Raw genomic sequence first — 23,460 nt, forward strand, 5'->3', positions numbered from 1 at the left:
TTTGGCGCCGTGCAGGTGAGCGCCACAATCAGGACTGCATACGACCGAGGCACACAGGGCCAACACCCGGCATCATGGTGTGGGGAGCGATCTCCTACACTGGCCGTACAACACTGGTGATCGTCGAGGGGACACTGAATAGTGCACGGTACATCCAAACCGTCATCGAACCCATCGTTCTACCATTCCTAGACCGGCAAGGGAACTTGCTGTTCCAACAGGACAATGCACGTCCGCATGTATCCCGTGCCACCCAACGTGCTCTAGAAGGTGTAAGTCAACTACCCTGGCCAGCAAGATCTCCGGATCTGTCCCCCATTGAGCGTGTTGGGGACTGGATGAAGCGTCGTCTCACGCGGTCTGCACGTCCAGCACGAACGCTGGTCCAACTGAGGCGCCAGGTGGAAATGGCATGACAAGCCGTTCCACAGGACTACATCCAGCATCTCTACGATCGTCCCCATGGGAGAATAGCAGCCTGCATTGCTGCGAAAGGTGGATATACACTGTACTAGTGCCGACATTGTGCATGCTCTGTTGCCTGTGTCTATGTGCCTGTGGTTCTGTCAGTGTGATCATGTGATGTATCTGACCCCAGAAATGTGTCAATAAAGTTTCCCCTTCCTGGGACAATGAATTCACGGTGTTCTTATTTCAATTTCCAGGGGTGTAGTAAGCTATAAAGATTCCTCCATTCATCTTTTTGTGGGGCCCGTCAGCGAGAAAAAGTTTCGTAAGGCTTTGAAATTGTATGTTGAGATGTTGTTAGTTGCAAAGTGCTCTCATTCTCAAACACTGTATGAATAAAGTCTGGGTAAAATGTGCCCTGTGAATTACGCTGTCTCAACAAATGTACGCAATTGGCGGATGTGGAGAGCATGTGCGCTGTGAGCTACACTATCTAAAGACATGTACGCGGCTTCCATCTTTAACACCAGAACCTCCAAAATCTCTGAGCTGCCTAAAATAGCCGTCGTGACAAAAATGTTCTATCTCTAGTACATGCGTTTACAACTTAATGTTAGTCTTCTTTATTTTGGGGCGATGAGTTTTTCTGCAACAAATAGTCACTCTAATGTTCTGTTATTTTATCTTAATACCAAATATTCAGTATTTTCTTATGTTTTCCTCCAAATCAATTTAGATGTACAAATGCAGGGTTGGGTAAATAAAAGTGGCCTGGACGAGTGGATACATTTTGAAACCATTTGTGCCAACACTGACGGAGGAAGAAAAGACCTACAGTTACTTCCAACAGGATGGATAAATTGCCTACACAGACGGTCGAACCTTGGAGCATATTTACACAATCTGCAAGTCTGACGGAGTTGTTCGCGCCTCTACGTGCTCTTCCAGGTCTCCTCATGTGTGTGGAGATCTCAAGTCTAATGTATGTCGCAACACCTCTCATGGATTCCAAGAACTGCAGCAGAAAATTTTGGATGAAACTGCAGCAATTCCAGAAGGCCAGCTTCGATCGACCTTCAGCAACTGGCTGACCTGTGCTCAAAAGTGCCTAGAGGTGAAGGGTGGTCTCTTCCAACATCTGCTATGTTGAAGGTAGTGCTGTATTAGCTTTCCTCTACTGTGTTTTTTTGTACACTAGTACTCTATTCGTCAGGCCAGTTTTATTATCTCACCCTGCACTTTAATTTCTAAGAGTAGGCAGGAACAGGCTACACATAATCAATAAGTTAACAAAGTCTAAAACAGCTCTACACTTTCATAAAGTTTATCTAAAGGTATACGTTACAGTCTGAGAAAGTAAATACGTCCCTTTTAAGTACCTACACATCATCATTGTCTGTAGACTGGACTTTGCAATGTGCACACACGCACACACACACACACACACACACACACACACACACACACACACACACAGCAATCAAGAGTCATAAGAATCTGTAAAAACACATTTCTTGCAATCTAGTTTGTAACGTGAAGCATATTTATATTAAGTTTTCCTTTCTTTGGTGTTTTTTGCTCATTACAGATAACTTCCACCTACACTTGATAATTTCAACGTGAATAGGTACAGCTCTGACACTGGTTTCTGCGCAATCTTTCGGATGTTCTTCAGAAGAAAATCTCGTCTTGTTATTTTGATGTTTCTTACGTCTCTATAGAATACTTAAGCATTAATGTCTGATTAATATGGACCCCTATAAGAAGTATGAAGAAGCCAGCCCTTTCCGCCAGCTTTCAATGAGTACTTGCAGGCAGTCTTGCGAACAACATTTAGTCAATACATAGTTTCATTGAAGCACGTCACTGTATCAAACTTCGACTTTGTGTCAGTTCCAGTTTGTACATAGGGATGCAAGGAACTAAGGATTATTACATTCTCTCCTGACTTTCCTTAATGCACTGTGAGGATCATATTATCGTTTCTGAAAGTTACTGGCCTGTTTGGGTTCTCACGACTTTTCTTCATGCACTCAGGCACTTTCCTTCTAATTATGTTTAGGGCTGTACCAAGCAGGTGTGTTTAGTTCGTTTTCAGATGTGCTAATGAAAGTGTAGTAAAGGAATTGTCGCATGTAAAATAAATATATTCGTTTACCAGGTATGGGCGTACAAGTTTCTTGACTACAAAGCCACTAAGTCGTTCATCACAGGGACGAATTTCATCTTTATCAAGCTATGGGGAAAGATTTAACATATATTTGGAATCCTCATCGTCAGTCATCTAATATTTCTACCCATTCTTGTTATGTCTTGAAGCCATGAAATGGCGAACAGATATCAGTACTTGGACACGAACTGCTGGTCATCGACACAGACGTATGAACCTGGAATGAGCATTGTTTGCTAGTTTGCTATGACTCTCTTCCTTAAGTCTGACACGAGAGGAATGACCATTCTTCACCTCCTAACGCTATATGTGCCTGTTTTTCCGCTCATTTTTATATGTTTAAGAACAGTTTGATCAATAAAATAAAACACTCGACCTCAGTTAAGCTTTACTCCTCGTCTTCTACAAAGTATTATTCTGTCCAAGACTCCGCACTTTCAGCTTCTACACTGGAGAGCAGTAGCAGACGCAATGTAGAATACCAACAACGTGTACGAATTGGAAGCGTCGAGTTCATTCATTGGGACCAAAATATTACGTCGGCGGCCGTTCTAGGTATCTGTCATTCTTTGCTCTAAAGCTATTCAATTGGCAGTGTTGAATTAAATCTCAAAATTAAGCAGACTAAGAAATATGAAAAGTCTCGAGTCCTCATCCACCTCCTAAACTGTTAGAAGAGGGAGAGGTTCTAGTAATTTATTGAGTCAGACTTTTAACGTAAGAGTACATGAGTATATTATGAGAAGATTTTAAATATTTTAGTTCGGTCAGTAATTACATGGAGTACCGAAAATCAAATATTTGTTGCTCCTGGATGCCGTTAGACAGGCAACTTGGAATTGTAACTCGGTAACTGGGTGATTACATTGGAGGGCCATGGGGCCAACTTATCCCTCTCCCAGAATTTGTCAACCTTGTGGTTCACTGTTCCCTGCAGGCACTGCGCACTCTGCTCCAGTGCCTAGCACTACAGAATATCGAAATCCACTAAACAGAAGGAAACCGTTACTTTTATAGACAACTAGCTGTGTTCTCAGCATTGTCGAGGTATGTATTTGTTCGAAGCATCTATCCTCCTAATCTCCTTCTCTCTCTCTCCTCCTCCTCTATGTCCTTCGCCGCTTCTCTATCCATCTCCTGCTTCTCTCTCTCTCCCTATCTCCTAATCTTCCCTCTTTCCATCTTCTTTTCCCCTGATCTGTCTACCTCCTCCTCCACCTATCTTTGTACATCTCATCTCTCCCTTCTATCTGTCCATCTACTCCCCCTCTCTCTTTCCACCTCCTCTGTCCCCGACTCCCTGTTCATCTCCTCCTCTCCTCCTCTCTCCTCTCTCGCTCTTTACCTCATCCAAATCAACTTCCTTCCATCTCCTGCTATCCCTTTCTCTGTTCATCTCCTCCTCTTCCTTCTGTCTATACATCTCCTCCTCCCCTCCATCGGTCATAACCTCCTCCCCCCTCTCTCTTTTCATCTCCTCCACACCTCCTTATTCCTCCCTGTCTCCTCCTTCCCTTCTCTCTGTCCATATCGTCATCCCCCTCTCTCCGTCACTCTCCTCCTTCCCCTGTTTATCTTTCCATCTCCCCCTTCCCCCCATTCTCTGTCCATCACCCACCCCATCATTTCATTTCAGATACTAAGTAATATGTGTACCAAGGTTGGTGAAAATCGATCCAGGGGTAAAAGCGGTGCTTTTTACCTGGACTTCTTTCGTGTGCGCACACCTGACATATATTAATAGTGTTTTCCACATATTTGTACACACATTTCGCATGTATGTCTAGAGGATATCGCCCTGCAGGTTTCACGGACGTCGAAGTGTATCGCGCCATATCTAATAACTATGAGTCGCCGCGTGACAGCTACGGTCGTAGGTTCGAATCCTGCTTCGGGATGGATGTGTGTGATGTCCTTAGGTTAGTTAGGTTTAAGTAGTTCTAAGTTCTAGGGGACTGATGACCTCAGCAGTTAAGTCCCATAGTGCTCAGAGCCATTTGAACCATTTTTTGAATTATGAGTCGTAGAATCGTATAATTTTGCAAGCACATTCAGTGGTATACGTAAATACTATATGCGAAACATGTTGCGAAAAGGAGTAATAAGAAAGAAGTAATAAACTGAAACGTGATGCACGATGCGGCATTTTTTCACTCTTCTCTATGTGTATGATGTCATATTAGCTGAAGTATGCGTCGTACATAGATATAAATTTGCAGTTGCATTCAGTGGCACGTGTGGATATTGTCTGCGAAATATATTGAGAATAGATTTAGCAGTAAATAAATAAATAATTAAAAGGTCATGCAGTATGCGGCAGTTTTGTAGGCATCAAAGTGTTTATGACGTCATACCTCCCGAATATGTTTCGTACAATGATGTAATTCGGTAGTAGATTCAGTGGTATATTTTGAAACTATCTGCAAATGTATCGCGAATACAATTAGGAGAAAATGACTGTGAATTCCTAAGGGATCAAACTTCTGAATTCATAGGTCCCTAGACTTACACATTACTTAAACTAACTTTCTCTAGGGACAACACACACGAACCCACGCCTGAAGGAGGACTCGAACCTCCGGCAGGAGGGGCCGCGCAATCACTGACATGGCATCTCAAACCACGCGGCCACTCCGAGCGGCTTATAGAATTAGGAGTAAAAAAGTTATAAGTCTAAACGTCATGCCTGCTGTCTGGAAAGAACCACTGTGAGGAAGGAACCACCTACCTCTCAAAAGTGTGAGGATGGAGTTGAAAAAGTCTGAAATACACTCCTGGAAATGGAAAAAAGAACACATTGACACCGGTGTGTCAGACCCACCATACTTGCTCCGGACACTGCGAGAGGGCTGTACAAGCAATGATCACACGCACGGCACAGCGGACACACCAGGAACCGCGGTGTTGGCCGTCGAATGGCGCTAGCTGCGCAGCATTTGTGCACCGCCGCCGTCAGTGTCAGCCAGTTTGCCGTGGCATACGGAGCTCCATCGCAGTCTTTAACACTGGTAGCATGCGCGACAGCGTGGACGTGAACCGTATGTGCAGTTGACGGACTTTGAGCGAGGGCGTATAGTGGGCATGCGGGAGGCCGGGTGGACGTACCGCCGAATTTCTCAACACGTGGGGCGTGAGGTCTCCACAGTACATCGATGTTGTCGCCAGTGGTCGGCGGAAGGTGCACGTGCCCGTCGACCTGGGACCGGACCGCAGCGACGCACGGATGCACGCCAAGACCGTAGGATCCTACGCAGTGCCGTAGGGGACCGCACCGCCACTTCCCAGCAAATTAGGGACACTGTTGCTCCTGGGGTATCGGCGAGGACCATTCGCAACCGTCTCCATGAAGCTGGGCTACGGTCCCGCACACCGTTAGGCCGTCTTCCGCTCACGCCCCAACATCGTGCAGCCCGCCTCCAGTGGTGTCGCGACAGGCGTGAATGGAGGGACGAATGGAGACGTGTCGTCTTCAGCGATGAGAGTCGCTTCTGCCTTGGTGCCAATGATGGTCGTATGCGTGTTTGGCGCCGTGCAGGTGAGCGCCACAATCAGGACTGCATACGACCGAGGCACACAGGGCCAACACCCGGCATCATGGTGTGGGGAGCGATCTCCTACACTGGCCGTACACCACTGGTGATCGTCGAGGGGACACTGAATAGTGCACGGTACATCCAAACCGTCATCGAACCCATCGTTCTACCATTCCTAGACCGGCAAGGGAACTTGCTGTTCCAACAGGACAATGCACGTCCGCATGTATCCCGTGCCACCCAACGTGCTCTAGAAGGTGTAAGTCAACTACCCTGGCCAGCAAGATCTCCGGATCTGTCCCCCATTGAGCATGTTTGGGACTGGATGAAGCGTCGTCTCACGCGGTCTGCACGTCCAGCACGAACGCTGGTCCAACTGAGGCGCCAGGTGGAAATGGCATGGCAAGCCGTTCCACAGGACTACATCCAGCATCCCTACGATCGTCTCCATGGGAGAATAGCAGCCTGCATTGCTGGGAAAGGTGGATATACACTGTACTAGTGCCGACATTGTGCATGCTCTGTTGCCTGTGTCTATGTGCCTGTGGTTCTGTCAGTGTGATCATGTGATGTATCTGACCCCAGGAATGTGTCAATAAAGTTTCCCCTTCCTGGGACAATGAATTCACGGTGTTATTATTTCAATTTCCAGGAGTGTAATATACACTCCTGGAAATTGAAATAAGAACACCGTGAATTCATTGTCCCAGGAAGGGGAAACTTTATTGACACATTCCTGGGGTCAGATACATCACATGATCACACTGACAGAACCACAGGCACATAGACACAGGCAACAGAGCATGCACAATGTCGGCACTAGTACAGTGTATATCCACCTTTCGCAGCAATGCAGGCTGCTATTCTCCCATGGAGACGATCGTAGAGATGCTGGATGTAGTCCTGTGGAATGGCTTGCCATGCCATTTCCACCTGGCGCCTCAGTTGGACCAGCGTTCGTGCTGGACGTGCAGACCGCGTGAGACGACGCTTCATCCAGTCCCAAACATGCTCAATGGGGGACAGATCCGGAGATCTTGCTGGCCAGGGTAGTTAACTTACACCTTCTAGAGCACGTTGGGTGGCACGGGATACATGCGGACGTGCATTGTCCTGTTGGAACAGCAAGTTCCCTTGCCGGTCTAGGAATGGTAGAACGATGGGTTCGATGACGGTTTGGATGTACCGTGCACTATTCAGTGTCCCCTCGACGATCACCAGTGGTGTACGGCCAGTGTAGGAGATCGCTCCCCACACCATGATGTCGGGTGTTGGCCCTGTGTGCCTCGGTCGTATGCAGTCCTGATTGTGGCGCTCACCTGCAAGGCGCCAAACACGCATATGACCATCATTGGCACCAAGGCAGAAGCGACTCTCATCGCTGAAGACGACACGTCTCCATTCGTCCCTCCATTCACGCCTGTCGCGACACCACTGGAGGCGGGCTGCACGATGTTGGGGCGTGAGCGGAAGACGGCCTAACGGTGTGCGGGACCGTAGCCCAGCTTCATGGAGACGGTTGCGAATGGTCCTCGCCGATACCCCAGGAGCAACAGTGTCCCTAATTTGCTGGGAAGTGGCGGTGCGGTCCCCTACGGCACTGCGTAGGATCCTACGGTCTTGGCGTGCATCCGTGCGTCGCTGCGGTCCGGTCCCAGGTCGACGGGCACGTGCACCTTCCGCCGACCACTGGCGACAACATCGATGTACTGTGGAGACCTCACACCCCACGTGTTGAGCAATTCGGCGGTACGTCCACCCGGCCTCCCGCATGCCCACTATACGCCCTCGCTCAAAGTCCGTCAACTGCACATACGGTTCACGTCCACGCTGTCGCGGCATGTTACCAGTGTTAAAGACTGCGATGGAGCTCCGTATGCCACGGCAAACTGGCTGACACTGACGGCGGCGGTGCACAAATGCTGCGCAGCTAGCGCCATTCGACGGCCAACACCGCGGTTCCTGGTGTGTCCGCTGTGCCGTGTGTGTGATCATTGCTTGTACAGCCCTCTCGCAGTGTCCGGAGCAAGTATGGTTGGACTGACACACCGGTGTCAATGTGTTCTTTTTTCCATTTCCAGGAGTGTATAAAGATTGTGGCATGTCAGTACTTGCTGTCATTATCAAATACTGGATGAATAAAGTCTGAGTATTTGGACATCGTGTGATATGGGACTTTTTCAACTCCATCCTCACACTTTTGAGAGGTAGGTGGTTCTTTCCTCACAGTGGTTCTTTCCAGACAGAAAGTGATATGCGTGCCATGTGCCAAGTTTATATATATATATATATATATATATATATATATATATATATATATATATGTGTGTGTGTGTGTGTGTGTGTGTGTGGATTCTTTCACTCTGATATTTCGCTGCACGCAGATTGCAAACGTGACCATTGAGCGGTGTAATATGTCCAGGCGGAACAAGAACAAAGACGAGCAATACGTTACACATAGAACACCACCATCAAGGGACGAAGTTGGCAATACGTCCTGCTGAATCCTAAATACCGCTCATTTCCGACGTTATGTTGTGGTGGGTTCTACGCAGCGTTTGTTCTGAAGGCGAGATCGTCGGGTCCGGAAATTACAAATCAGTCAGCCGATGACGCAACGCGCATTGACGAATGGATTTGAAACACGAGAAACTGCGACGCCACGCCTGCACCGTTACTCACGTATTCAACGCATCTGCGCAGCTGCTGCATGAAGAGAAGAATTTGAATACGCAGTGTCAACCAGGATGAAACGCCTCGTCTTCGACTTGATGTGATGGAAGTAATCAGACAGACGAAGAACTGTGAATGAAACCATCACGTTTTCCGAGATGAGTCACAGCCTTTGGAAACCACAGAAAAGGAAATCTTGGATTCCGGAACGCTCCCTATTGATGAATGCTAGGCCAGAACTTTTAACACAGAGTCAGCTCCTCCAGAGAGTTTTGAAGACTTTCCTTTAATGGTCGTTTTGGTCATCACAACATAATGGTTGTGATGGAACGGAGGTATTGTATTTATAGACCACTGTTTGTTACTGTTCTGTCCAGGGATACCGTCCATGTTGCCACAAGAACTATATCTTCATTGTTCCCTGGAAACAGAATGATCATGCTACTGCCACGCTAATATACACGGAGACATTCAGAAGTACGTGTGCCGAATGTTATCACGTACATTGTTGATAGTTATTGTGGATGACTTGGAAATGATGTTATTCTTCGGCTCAGCTACTTCAGTGGCCTGTAACTCGTGAGCCCGAAGAACTGTAAATGTTTTGGTCGTAATTCACGGAACAAAACTATCAGAGATTGTAAGTGGTTTTCGTTGAGGAAGGCAGATTTCTAAAGAACCAGTTAGAAACTGGACTCGCTAATTCCAACATGGTGAGAGTGTCAGAGTGGATACAATCAACCTGCGCTTACACGGTCGATCATTGTTACTGTAGCAGTAATTTTGTCGTGTTGTGTTCTATCACAAAAATTATCCCTGCTGAAACACTGTTTCTGACATTGTGAACCGCATTCATGTCTTTTGTGTAAACAAATTTCGATATGAATCAGGTTGTCAAACATTACACATATATTCCATTGTAACCTAAGTACTAAGGAAGTTCCTAGTAAAACAAAATAATGAGCTGTTCAATTTTAACTCATTCTATATTCAGCAGCTTCAAAAAATTAAGACGTATGTGACCAACAGATATTGAAGTATTAGAACATTGCGAAGCCCCGTCCTATATTATATCAGCTTATGCATCGGCTTTCTTATTTGTCACTGACCTACCGGTCGAATGACATGCAATCAACATAGCTTGTTCCAAAATGAAATTTTTATGTTCAAGTCTATAGTGGTTACGGCTGACAGAATCAACAGAAGTGAACACTTGCTTCTAACACATAAACACAAGAGTAACTGTATTAATAGGGTCTGCCGAGTTCGAAGAAAGAAATGTAAGTGTGTAATACACCTTGGACGGCAAAGTTATTGGAACACAAGCTCGGTTTCGGGAGGATTCAATGAAACTTTTGTGAAACCGGCTCGCAGCTCCTATCAAATGCATTACCCTTTAGCCACGGGAGGTGACCGCCTGTGCGCAGGTATTCCGGCTGCCCTCTGCAGAGGTCTCCTACGGCGAGGGACTACGTTGTACTTCACTCGTCACGTGCAGCCAATGGTATGGGGCTGTAGTATCACTCCAGACTAGCAGCCAGTAGTACGGAACTATTGTATCAGTCCGCGCTATTACAGTATATAAGTGGATCTCTGCGGCTTAAGCCGTGTGTATGTTATCTAGAGGAGGGTTAGCCAGCAGTGAGTGCGTTCGAGTGTGTCCAGACACAGTACCTGCTACAGCTCCGGTCACACCGTGCATTGTACGAGTGAGGAACTGACGCTCTTCGCAGCGTTTAGAACAAGTAGACATTGCAGTGTGTAATTAGACACAGACAGGAGTGTTACAGACTTGCATTGCATTGTATATCGTACTTGGGGTTGACTATTTGTGTTTTGAAATATTAGTGTGTACTCATCACTTACAGTTGTTTCAGTAGTTATATTTTTAGAACGCCTGTCTGATGTGAAGTTGAGGTTAGTGCTTCTGTTATACTGACATCAGCAAAACCTTAGTCTGTTGTTCACATCCTTGGCAGTAAGAACACATCAGAAACCATCCCGGATTAGCCTTAAGTGATCTAACGAAATAACGGAAGACCTAAATCAGTTAGAGCGCTCCTTACTACAGACGGATGAAGGAATAGTTCGACATGTGATACCCTCAGATCTTTTAGTGGCCGTCAACGCGGCAGTGAAGGTTGAGAATACTTAAAAAGCAAGAAATTAACACGTTTGGTCATTGATAAACCACTGTCGTCCACGACATGCCTGTATGTCCCTGTGGTATCTTGCAAGCTCCGGCGTTTTCAACTGTCCCCTGTCAAGGGAAAACCGCCATCGCTGTGAAGAACTGCTGATCATTGACGGCATTTGCCTATTGCGTGTGGTGTATAGAGTCTGCTACAACTGTCGGGTAACATGCGCGACTTCACAAAGCCGGCGCTAAGCCAGAGCTTGTCCCATGTGGAGTCTCGCTGCAGTTCTGGAAATCCCGTCGATTGAGGCCTAGTTCTTATCACGTGGAATATGATTGTGGGGTTCGTGCTTTCAGTAAGCGTTTAACATTTCAGTCAGAGCCATCAGCTGCGTTTGTCATTTCTAGAGTTGAATTTGCTTCCAGATTTGTGTACTCGTATCAGAAAACTGGCCAAAAACTGAAGAAAACACTAATTTCCCAAGCTTACACTCTGAAAGAAGCTAAACATTTTAGGTGTGTTAAAAAAGAGATTTCCTTGTTTACGGACTTCTGTATAAAAACCTGATACTGTGTTCTGCAGAAACTCCTTATAAACAATGCCTGTTCGGCAACATAAAAACCTCTCAGAGTGATTTCAGGCTACTGTGCGACATAGGAGAGTGTTTATCACATTATTTGTTAAAAGACGTAAATGGGTGTGATAAATTTAAGATAACTTTTGCCAGTGGTGATGAGTTCACCGTAAATGGGGTAAACAGTTATATTGATTAATATTTACTCAATTAAAGACGTGATTTAATATTTCACATTGTCGTTGGAAGATATAAGCTCTTTCAAACATTTATGTCTGATTGCGTTGAAAGTTCATTCCTAAGCAACACAAGGAACAGAGAATTGTTTAAACAGCTTCTAAAAATGACAATTTATTATACTCTCTTTTCCATGTACTTGTGATAAAGAGAGGGAAGTGACTATAATAAAATGTCACCTTTTTGGAAACATTTTCGCAAAAAGTTATACTGATATAAGGAAGAATCGGATTATGTTGTATTTTCGAAATAAATGCAATTTCTGTATAATGGTGTACGTTTCCTAGTTTTTCTCTCTGTCTGTCTTTCTGTACTATGTGATATAGTAGTTGTGTTTCTGATATCAGATGAAACTCCAAGGCGGCACAATTCACAAGAGCTCAAAAGTGAAGGAAGTAATCGCTTTGAAAGTCTGTTGTGCATAAAATATTGCTGAAGCGTGTGTGTTGTACTTACTCTTCACTGTTATTTCCTCCACATCATAATATACGAGGGCTGTTCTGAAGTTAAGGAACGATCAGCCGCGAAATGATACCCACAGTGAAAATCAAAAGCGTTTTATTTAGCAACACCTTCCAGTTACTTCTCTGCATAGTCGTCGCTTCGACTTGGAGATCTGTCGTAACGTTGTAACAACTTTTAAAGACCATCGTCATAGAAGGCAGAGTCATGTGCTTTAGACCAATTTTCTGCACTGGACTGCACCTCTTTATTTGTGCCAAAATGTAGTCTTCATAGACACCGGCTCATTTGAGAAGAGATGAAAATCAGATGGAGCCGAGCCAGGGCTGTATGGTGGATGATCGAACACTCCCTATCGAAAACGCTGCATTACCCCTGCAGTGTCCGGCCGAGAATTGTCTTGAAGAGGGAAATGCATGACAGCTCCGTTACGTGGGTTGCGTGACATAAGGCGAGAACTCATGGCAGCCACCCAAACTTGTCGGTAGACACTATTTTACAGGCAGCTTTTTGATCTCACTGTGCGCTTAGATCTGAGAAAGGTGACGTGACGTTATCTACGGGCGTAATAGAGACACTGCGCAACACATCTGTTCAAAACGTCAGAGGGATTTTAAGTATTTTCCGTTTTGCGACCAATCTTTCCTTACTTCCCGAACAGCTCTCGTAATATGCATGAAACGCTCAATGTACGACGGATTACGCTTTACACACAAAATTTCACACTGGAATTTGCACTGTGGAGCGGCAGCGCCAACCACCCGTAACTGTGCGTAGCATTAAATGACGTCACTAGGGGCGATCCGAGGCCCAAGAGAAAGACTGGCCGTGGCGCGTACGTCACAGCATGTTACACTCTTGGTCTTACAAGTGCCAGCAGCCGTCTTCGACGGTGAGAGACTGACTATTTCACACGAGTTTAATAATTTTTGACTGTTCGTTTAAAAGCATATAAGCCCTCGACACCTCACGAAAAGTTTAAGTTCTTCAGTGGCTAACTTTCCAATTATACATAGATTTCTCGTGGGCCTTGCACGGAGCCGAGCGTTCACTAAGAGTGGCGGAGAAGACGAGTAGTGTGACGTCACAAGTTCGTTGCAGGAGACCGTATGTCTCTTTCGCCTCGAGGCACTAGCAGGTACTTCACGTAGGCCGCGCTCCGCCAAGTCGTAACAGCAGGTATACTGCACGCAGTACGACGGATTACTCAACAGCTACAGTCTGGACAAAAACAATTGAGCAGCTGTATTATCCGAAACAATCTCTTCACAATGGATATTGACCGAGGTGCTGCAGTGTTACAGAGACTGGAATGTCACTCTGGAGGACGTCTCTTCAAATTCGTTCATCCAGATTTAGGTCTTCTGTGATTCTTATAACACATTACGAGAATTTAGTATGCCCAGCAAAATCATTAGGATGATACAACTGTGCATGGATGACTCCCACCAGGTAGCAGTGAAGTTCAGAGGATCCATATCCCCCACCTTTCCAATTAAAACAGGCTTACGACAGGGAGACGCTCTTTCATGTGTCCTCTTCAACCCTGCATTAGAGAAAGTGGTCCGGGAAAGCAATTTAGATCTATACAATGGTCTCCGATTCGAACACAGTGAAGTAAAACTCCTGGCTTATGCAGATGATATAGTGTTGCTGAGTGAAACTGAAGAAGAACTGGAAGACATGTACAGATCTCGCAGGCACAGTGCCAGCGAAATCGGGCTTTTGATTAACCACGAAAAAACCGAATATATGGAAATAGCTCGAGTCATAAACCCAAATACTTACTTTGAAATTGACCAACATTCTAAATTCAGAAACATTCTCCAGTTTAAATACCTTGGATCACGTTTCAACAGTAAAAATATCATAACAATGAATATAAATGAAAGAATAGCGTCAGGTTCAAGATGTCTGTACTCACTAAGCAACCCACTCAAAAGTAAAGCTTGCTCAATTACCACAAAGATGAAGATATAGAACCCTATTATCTGCCCCATAGTACTGTACGGTTCAGAAAGCTGGACGCTTACAAAGAATGAAAGAGAATAACTGAATGTTTTCGAAAGAAAAGTAATGAGAAAAATCTGGGGACATTTGTTGGAGAATGGCGTATGAAGAATTCTAAAGAACAATGAAATTTATCAGTTAATGAAGCAACCCACTATCATCCAGAAATAAAAAAGTAGGAGACTGCAATGGGCTGGACATGTCACCACCGGCCGATGTGGCCGTGCGGTTCTAGGCACTTCAATCCGGAACCGCGTGACTCCTACGGTCGCAGGTTCGAATCCTGCCTCGGGCATAGATGTGTGTGATGTCCTTAGGTTGGTAAGATTTAAGTAGTTCTACGTCCCAGGGGACTGATGACCTCAGTTGTTGAGTTCCATAGTGCTCAGAGCCATTTGAACCATTTGACATGTTACCAGAGTGGAAAACAACAGAATCGCCAAGAAAGCATTTGAAGGAACTATCCAGGCAACGAGACCATTGGGCCTACCTGGTGCAAGGTGGAAAGATGACATGAAGAAGGACATGGCAGCATTAGGAATTTCCGCAGGGTGGAGAGAGGCTGCGAAAGATAGAAGGCGGTGGAAGCAGATCGTTGGTGCAGCGCGTGGTCTACAGGGCCTGTGATCGCTGAGAAGAGAGAAAAGAGAGAGTGATTCCTAAAATCACTTAAAGAATATGTCGGTGTGGTTGCTTTGAAATGGACACGGACAATTTGCTTCCCCATCCCAGCTGGTGCTCTTAGGTGTAACGCTATATCCTACTTTTTTTTTCCTACAGAGTGCAGTAGCCAATGCACAACAAGTGTCCCACGCATCACAGACCACACGCACTACCACGAGAGTGGGCACCGGCACTTAACATTCATAGAGTGGAAAGCGGTAATCTGGAACAATGTCACACACTACAAGTAGATACATACTGCTAGAAGGATACAAGGATACGGACCACACGAGACTATGCACCCTGCTTCCCAACAGATTGGAATTTTTCTTGCCCTTTCGATGGACCGGTCCAAAATTACTCCAGTGGGACATTCTTTACATCAAAATGTATAAACCGGAGGAGTAAACCACTAAGAATAACCAGAACAGCACAGTGTTGGCCCATGCTGACTGCTACCGCGATGCAGTAGCGCTGCTCAGTCGCTCCTGGAGTACACGATGTTCATTGTGTTTTCCTTCCGTATTGATACATATCGATAAAACGAATATCACACCAGTGTAATCAGCGGCGAGCGCTCTGTCGAATGGTCACGTAAAATTTCCAATTTTAAAAACCATTTTGTTGGAAACGGGAAAGAAGCTGACGCTTTCCGTCGTCAAATGGCGTCGCATGAAAGACGCGATGAGCAGTACTTGTTGTGGCTGACTTTAACTACACACCGCCAAAACGAAATTGCATTTATCCGCTGATACTTCAAAGAAAATGAGCCTAACGACTCTGTATAGAACAATTTAGTAATAATGCTACAAACCTTCACGGATGATGCAGAAAGGAAAATGTATCAATTATAGTTAAGGGACCCTGGTCCGGAAATGACTGAGTCGAAAGTTATAAGCGAAAATCGTTCTGATAACTCAACCAGTGGACCTCTTGCAAGCTCTTTGTAAGGAGATACGACCGACCAAAATAAGAAAAATGTATAATAAATACGAGCCCTACAATGCATACCTTAGGAGCTATGCGGCCTTGTTCATTAGAAGAGATGCGTTTTTCTCAGTAGCAACGACGAATAAATGCTCGTTTCTTGTACGATACTCACTTTAGAATCCACGTTTACTAAATATTTTTTCTTGTTTCGGTCCATCCTACCTCCTCCAAAAGTATAGAAAGCAAAGAACTTGCAGCAGAAGAGGTCCACTGTCAGCGGTATTAGAACAAGTTTCACTTATAACTTTGGACTCGGTCGTTTCCGGACCAGAGTCCCTTATCCTACATTGTAACATCACCTCGGAAACACCCTGCATATACAAGGTGGTCACAAACAGCCTGAGAAGCTTGTTGGGGTGCTGCGGGGTACGTTGTCCTGAGAAATGATTGTTAAGAAAAAAATTCGGTACGTTGCTCCATTTTCGGGTTTTTTAACACTGACGTCAGCCAATCAGGCCATTGCGCGCCCAAATTCAAATGGCCCACCAAAGACGGTGTCGCCAAACGTGTTCTTCGTTTGGTGTTCTAAAACGATACAAGAGAGCTATACAAAAGTTAGACATGGGACGGTAATTAGGATCGAACACGAGCGAAAAGCTGAACAGTCTCTTGCGCTGTCATGTACGCTATATGAAAACTGCACTAACTGTATCTGACAGGCTGCTTGAACTTGCGCGCAACGGCCTGATTGGCTAATTTCGTCGCTAATTTACTCGGAAAAGGCACAACGTATCGAATTTCTTTCTTAACAATTACTTCGAAACACAACCTACCCTGCAACATCCTTGAAATTTTTTCACACAGTTTCTGACCACTTGTATACAGGGTGTTACAAAAAGGTACGGCCAAACTTTCAGGAAACATCCCACACACACAAATAAAATAAAATGTTATGTGGACATGTGTCCGGAAACGCTTAATTTACATGTTAGAGCTCATTTTAGTTTCGTCAGTATGTACTGTACTTCCTCGATTCACCGCCAGTTGGCCCAATTGAAGGAAGGTAATGTTGACTTCGGTGCTTGTGTTGACATGCGACTCATTGCTCTACAGTACTAGCAACAAGCACATCTGTACTTAGCATCAACAGGTTAGTGTACATCACGAACGTGGTTTTGCAGTCAGTGCGGAGTTGGCAGATGCCCATTTGATGTATGGATTAGCACGGGGCAATAGCTGTGGCGCGGTATGTTTGTATCGAGACAGATTTCCAGAACGAAGGTGTCCCGACAGGAAGACGTTCGAAGCAATTGATCGGCGTCTTAGGGAGCACGGAACATTCCAGCCTATGACTCGCGACTGAGGAAGACCTAGAACGACAAGGATACCTGCAATGGACGAGGCAATTCTTCGTGCAGTTGACGACAACCGTAATATCAGCGTCAGAGAAGTTGCTGCTGTACAAGGTAACTTTGACCACGTCACTGTATGGAGAGTGATACGGGAGAACCAGTTGTTTCCTTACCATGTACAGCGTGTGCAGGCACTATCAGCAGCTGATTGGCCTCCACGGGTACACTTCTGCGAATGGTTCATCCAACAATGTGTCAATCCTCATTTCAGTGCAAATGTTCTCCGTACGGACGAGGCTTCATTCCAACGTGATCAAATTGTAAATTTTCACAATCAACATGTGTGGGCTGACGAGAATCCGCACGCAGTTGTGCAATCACGTCATCAACACAGATTTTCTGTGAACGTTTGGGCAGGCAGTGTTGGTGATGTCTTGATTGGGCCCCATGTTCTTCCACCTACGCTCAATGGAGCACGTTATCACGATTTCATACGGGATACTCTACCTGTGCTCCTAGAACATGTGCCTTTACAAGTACGACACAACATGTGGTTCATGCACGATGGAGCTCCTGCAAATTTCAATCGAAGTGTTCGTACGCTTCTCAACAACAGACTTGGTGACCGATGGGTTGCTAGAGGCGGACCAATTCCATGACATCCACGCTCTCCTGGCCTCAACCCTCTTGACTTTCATTTATGGGGGCATTTGAAAGCTCCTGTCTACGCAACCCCGGTACCAAATGTAGAGACTCTTCGTGCTCGTATTGTGGACGGCTGTGATACAATACGCCATTCTCCAGGGCTGCATCAGCGCATCAGGGATTCCATGCGACGGAGGGTGGATGCATGTATCCTCGCTAACGGAGGACATTTTGAACTTTTCCTGTAACAAAGTGATTGAAGTTACTGCTGGTACGTTCTGTTGCTGTGTGTTTCCATTCCATGATTAATGTGTTTTGAAGAGAAGTAATATAATGAGCTCTGACATGGAAAGTAAGCGTTTACGGACAGATATCCACATATATTTTCTTTCTTCGTATGTGTGGAATGTTTCCTGGAAGTTTGGCCGTACCTTTTTGTAACGCCCTGTATACAGCGTGATTTCTTCCACTGTGTACAAACTCTTGGGATTTATCGGTGAGTGGATACGGAAAAAAAAGAGCCAATGAACTTATGACCGGAAATGTACGGTTTCCATCCTAGAGACCACTTATTCAATCGCTGGACTCACATTCGGGAGGACGACAGTTCAATCCCGTGTCCGGTCATCCTTATTTAGGTTTTCCGTGATTTCCCTAAATCGTTCCAGGAAAATGCCGGGATGGTTCCTTCGAAAGGGCACAGCCGACTTTCTTTTCTAATCCGATGAGACCGATGACCTCGCTGTCTGGTCTCCTCCCCCAAAACAACCCAACCAACCACTTATTCAATCATACTTTGTTACAGAGACTGCCGTCTAATACGCGCTGTACCATGCAAACATAGTTACTGCATGCATGGTTTCCTCCTAGAGGGCGGTGCTGTTCCTCGCAAGTCATGCCCTAACGCCCTCTCCTGCCATAGTAGTTGGTAATGTTGTGTTCGATTCACTTCTCTTGCTGATGCACTGTTCTACACAGAGGTTCCGTATTCGAATCGAGAGCCTACCGACATGGTGTTTACTTACGGAAAGCCAGATGGCAGCGGGCGGAGGGCAGTAAGGTTGTATCAGGAAACCCATCCCGCCGACCGTTACACGGAATGGCCAACTTTCATAACAGTCATCTGTGGGATAGCTTGTAGTACCCCCATGGTATGGTGACAGCGAATCATCAGCATCGGTGCAGCCAGAATGTGTGGGCCTGGATTACTGGCGACCGTATTTTGGGACCATTCTTCCTTCCACGTCGCCTAACACGCCGGAACTGTCTGCGTTTCTCGCGGGTGACTTTGCCTCCCCTGCTGGAAGAAATGGCATTGATGATTCGAAGGGTTATGTGGCTGCTACATGATGGTGACCTAGCCCACTTTTCTGTTAACGTCCGGACGCATCTCAATCGCGTTATCCCTGGTCGCTGGATCGGACGAGTGGGTTTAGCTGCATGGCCTGCCCGTTCCACGGATCTCAGTCCGTGTGATTTCTGGTTATGGGTCCATCTCAAAAGTATCGTGTATGCAGAGCCCATTCCAGATGTGGAGACATTGGAGCAGCGTATTCATGCTGCCTTTGACACTGTTCGGATGCGCTCTGCCCGATGTGAAAGTGTGAGACGGAACATGCTACTGCGTATACGCGAGTGCGTTAAGGCACGTGGAAACCATTTTCAACACATACTGTAACTGTGGATACATGGTACAGCGCGTATTGGACCGCAGTCTCTGTAACAATGTACGTATGAATAAATGATCTCTAGCATGGAAACCATGCATTCCCGGACGAATGTTCACTAGACCTGTTTTGTTACGTATCCTCTCATCCATCAGTCCCTAGAGTTGTACTCGGTGGAAAAAAACACCCTGTATAAAGAGAACAATGTTTACTGCTAACAGATACATAATTATTGGTAAATAATAATCATTATGTCCAACAATTGTGTACTCTCTACGCGGACACATTCCACTAGTAACCGACAGCTGACTCAAGCCACGAGTTTCTGTTAAATTGGCAGGGACAGAGGTGACGAGTCTCCGGGCTTACGGAGACAACGGGTTCGGAGATGTCGTCACAGGACTCACTGGCGAGTTTAATGCGGGTGTACAGGGATCATTTCTAATCTCTACTCGAAACACCGGTTGTGTGTGAAGAAAGTGAAGTGCAAGAAGATGCGGCCTCACAAACCGGAAAATTCTACTTTCTACATCCATATTCTCAAGTACGCGTTACAATACAGTGCACGCTATGCCTACAATTCTTCTGTCTGTCGCTGGTCCGTAAATGTTACAGACTTTTCCAGTCTCATGACTGACTATTTAAATATCTTTACCGCTTGTGGTTTACCAACGTATACCACGCGAAGCACGGCCAGCGGCCCATCTGACGATGCATACTACTGAGGGCATTCACCTGCACTGACATGAACAGTATGTCAGCGTTTCCGAGACAGTGGTAACTGCGGACGTCCATACGAGACGGTGAACTTATACCTTTAGCAGTTACATTTCATACTGTGTATCTGCATGCCTATGTTCAGTTTATAAACAGTCGTAGGTTATATCACTGTAACATTTTTATTTTATTTTATTTGGTGCCACTTACGAACGATATGCCACCTTGTTACTAAGGTGGTTTAATGGTTCAAATGGCTCTGAGCACTATGCGACTTAACTTCTAAGGTCATCAGTCGCCTAGAACTCAGAACTAATTAAACCTAACTAACCTAAGGACATCACACACATAAAAGCTCGAGGCAGGATTCGAACCTGCGACCGTAGCGGTCGCTCGGCTCCAGACTGTAGCGCCTAGAACCGCACGGTTACTTAGACAGGTCGTACTTTCGCAATACGAAATCGTAAATATACTGAATGTGAATCTTATTTGTTATTTATGGCGTTTAATAAGGATTAGTCATATTGCAGTTTTAAATACTTTAGAATTAAAAATAATTAAGAAACGAAAATATTAAAATTTTAAAACATATTATAAGTACGGAATTTTTTTCTAAAATAAACAGGATTCTTGTATATAAGAAGGAGAAATAAAAGCTACTAAACATTCATGGAACTGACAAAATTTTAAAAAATCGAAATATAAACAAGATATACAGTTTTAGGAAGAATAAAAACAGAAGATAGGACAGATGGTAATGGAAAAATGTTCCTCCACCAAGCGTGTATGACGGAGAGAGTCTTGGAACTGTCCATCAAGCCACTGAAAGCCAGTCATAGCTCTTCATCTAAATCTAACATCTACTCTAGATTTCCTTGTAACTAAACCTTAACCTTTAACAATTGTCTTTGGAATACATTGTCAGTGTGTTGTTTTTCTGCTTGGTTACAGAGTTGTTGAGATTGATGTAATTTTTTAGCTATTTTCTATTGAGTGTATTTCATCATTTTTCAGTCGTGTCGGTATCAGCATCATCACCTCATTCCATTTCGGAAAAAGTGTTGTTTTCTACACTGTGGATTCTTTCCATCTTTGCATATAGACATACTTCGGGTATATCGTCAGAGAGCCTGCTTAACGTGGTCCAATGGTCTTCGTCCCTGAGGATTGCGTGTATGATCTCATGAACAATGTTGGGGTTTAAGTGTAATGTGTGTCTGATGTTGTTATATTCTCCGCAGAAAATGACGATGTGTTCTGGAGAGCCTTCTTCCTCACAAATGCATGTTGGTGTCTACCCCAGACTTACGCGATTTAAGTGCGCGGGATAAGCTCTGTGTCCCGGTAAGAAGTGGACCATACCGCGGCTAGGATCGATTTGTTTGAGTTGTAGTCTCTCCCTTGCATCGGGAAAGAATTGATGTAGCCTGCCGCCCTTATCACTTGTGTCCCACTTACTTGGCCATCCATCTATCCTCCAGTTTTTTAATTGGTGTGTCGTATCAATTGGTACTCCAGCGATATTTCGAAACTGGTCGTGCCTTCCCATCTTAAGCTACATGGCCGCTCTATATCTTATCGTAATTCTGATAGGTAGATTCCGAGCACTAGACAGAGTGATTCCACTGAAGTGCTGTCGAAAGCTCCCGGTAGTCTTAAGTAAGACGCTCCTTTGTCCTCGTCTGATGAGGGTCCGGTTTGTTGATAGGCCCAGCCTGGGAGCCAATGTGTTGGCGGCGAAGCTAAGTTCCGACACGAAGAGAGCACAATTCTCTATATCCTTGTTACTGAAAAGGGCAGTTCAAATTGTTCTTAATTTAATTTTCGCTAGTTTGTGTAGTATTTCCTCTGCTTTATTTGTGACAATGTACATGTGTTCATGGACATTTTGCTGTTCGTCTATGTGTAGCCCAAGACAGCATGTGTTGACTGCTCGTTTAGTGTTTCTGCCCCCTAGTTTAAAACTAGGGTTTCTCTGGAGAGACCATTTTAGTAAAGTGTATGTTGTTTTGTTATCGGCCGTCTTGAGTTTGTCGTTGTGTCACCATTGTGTTATTGATTTGAGTTTTCCATTTGCTCTTCCTTCTAGCTGGAACCTATTATTAGCAGACACTACAGCCAAAAGGTAGTCTGCGTGTGCGACAACATCTGTCGCTATTGTTTCCTCTAGTTGTCGCACGAGAGGTTCAATAGTGATGTCCCATCAGATGGGGCCATAGATCGAAACTTGGGGGCAAATTTTGTATTTATTTTGATTATTTTTCGGTCGTCCGTCTGCCATTCGACCACTCTGTTGTTACCATAGTCTAGTGGACTGTTGTACAGTGTTTCGGATACCTCCAGTTGTCAGAGTCTCTTGAACACTGCGGCCCACCATAGATGATCAAAGGCACCCGCAATGTCGATCATAATTCTTACTTACTGGTGTTGTTGGCAATTTGTAAAGCTTGGTCGATGATCTCTTTAATCGACTTTCTCTCTCCGAGGCCACATTGGTGTTGGCTTTGTCCATGGAGAACTCCGTGAGCCTGTAAACGCCTGTGCAAGAGATTTTCCTGAGCTTGTAACAGGTCATGGTCATAGATTGCAATAAAATACCAGCAATATATATGGAAACGGTTTCGGTAGCTTGTAAAATACTATGCGCGGCTTGTGCCAAGGCCGGTCAGGTTTGCTTTTCTCGAGTGGAACGAAAGAGATGAGCAATGTGTGGAAACCACAAACAGTATGTGAATCGTACGGAAGTACATGTTTTAATCATCCAATTTTCTAAACTAATAGCACGGCGGGCAACAGTGAGTCAGGTGGTGTTATGGGCAAGTTAGCCAAACTACTGTAGGCCTTTACGCCGAGCGAGAGCAATGTAGCATTTATAGGAACCAGTGGAAGCATGTTTTCCGCTAGTCGTACGATCCATGCCGTCAGATTTTTATATCATTTTTTACATTGTTTGTAGTACATCGTAGTTCCAGGTAGGTTTTGAATGCATTTCCTTGATTCGTTTTATCTATAACTGTATTTATTGTTGGTCTTCTTATAGACATTCCACATTATTATCTTAATTACGGCACCATACATTTTTAAAATCATATCCTTAGTGTCTTCGATTTATCGACTTATGAAATGCTTCTAAAATACCGAAATTATATGTCAATTTTTTAATTATTTATGTGATCCAAAATTTTTAATCAGCTCGCCTCAATAATGCAATATTAAGGAACATAAGTTTGCCCTACGAAGTGAGAGTAATTTTCCTGCTCTGTAATAAACAAAAATAATTA

At 44.9% G+C, this 23,460-nt stretch overlaps 1 protein-coding gene across 1 annotated transcript in view; it reads left to right on the plus strand.

Moving 5' to 3' along the window:
* LOC126092090 (somatostatin receptor type 4-like) overlaps positions 1 to 23,460 on the plus strand; it is a 389,704-nt gene that overhangs the window by 258,081 nt on the left and 108,163 nt on the right. The gene's annotated exons all lie outside the window — the stretch shown is intronic.

The sequence above is a fragment of the Schistocerca cancellata genome, chromosome 7 (genome assembly GCF_023864275.1).
Source record: "Schistocerca cancellata isolate TAMUIC-IGC-003103 chromosome 7, iqSchCanc2.1, whole genome shotgun sequence".
Classification (NCBI taxonomy): Eukaryota; Metazoa; Arthropoda; class Insecta; order Orthoptera; family Acrididae; genus Schistocerca; species Schistocerca cancellata.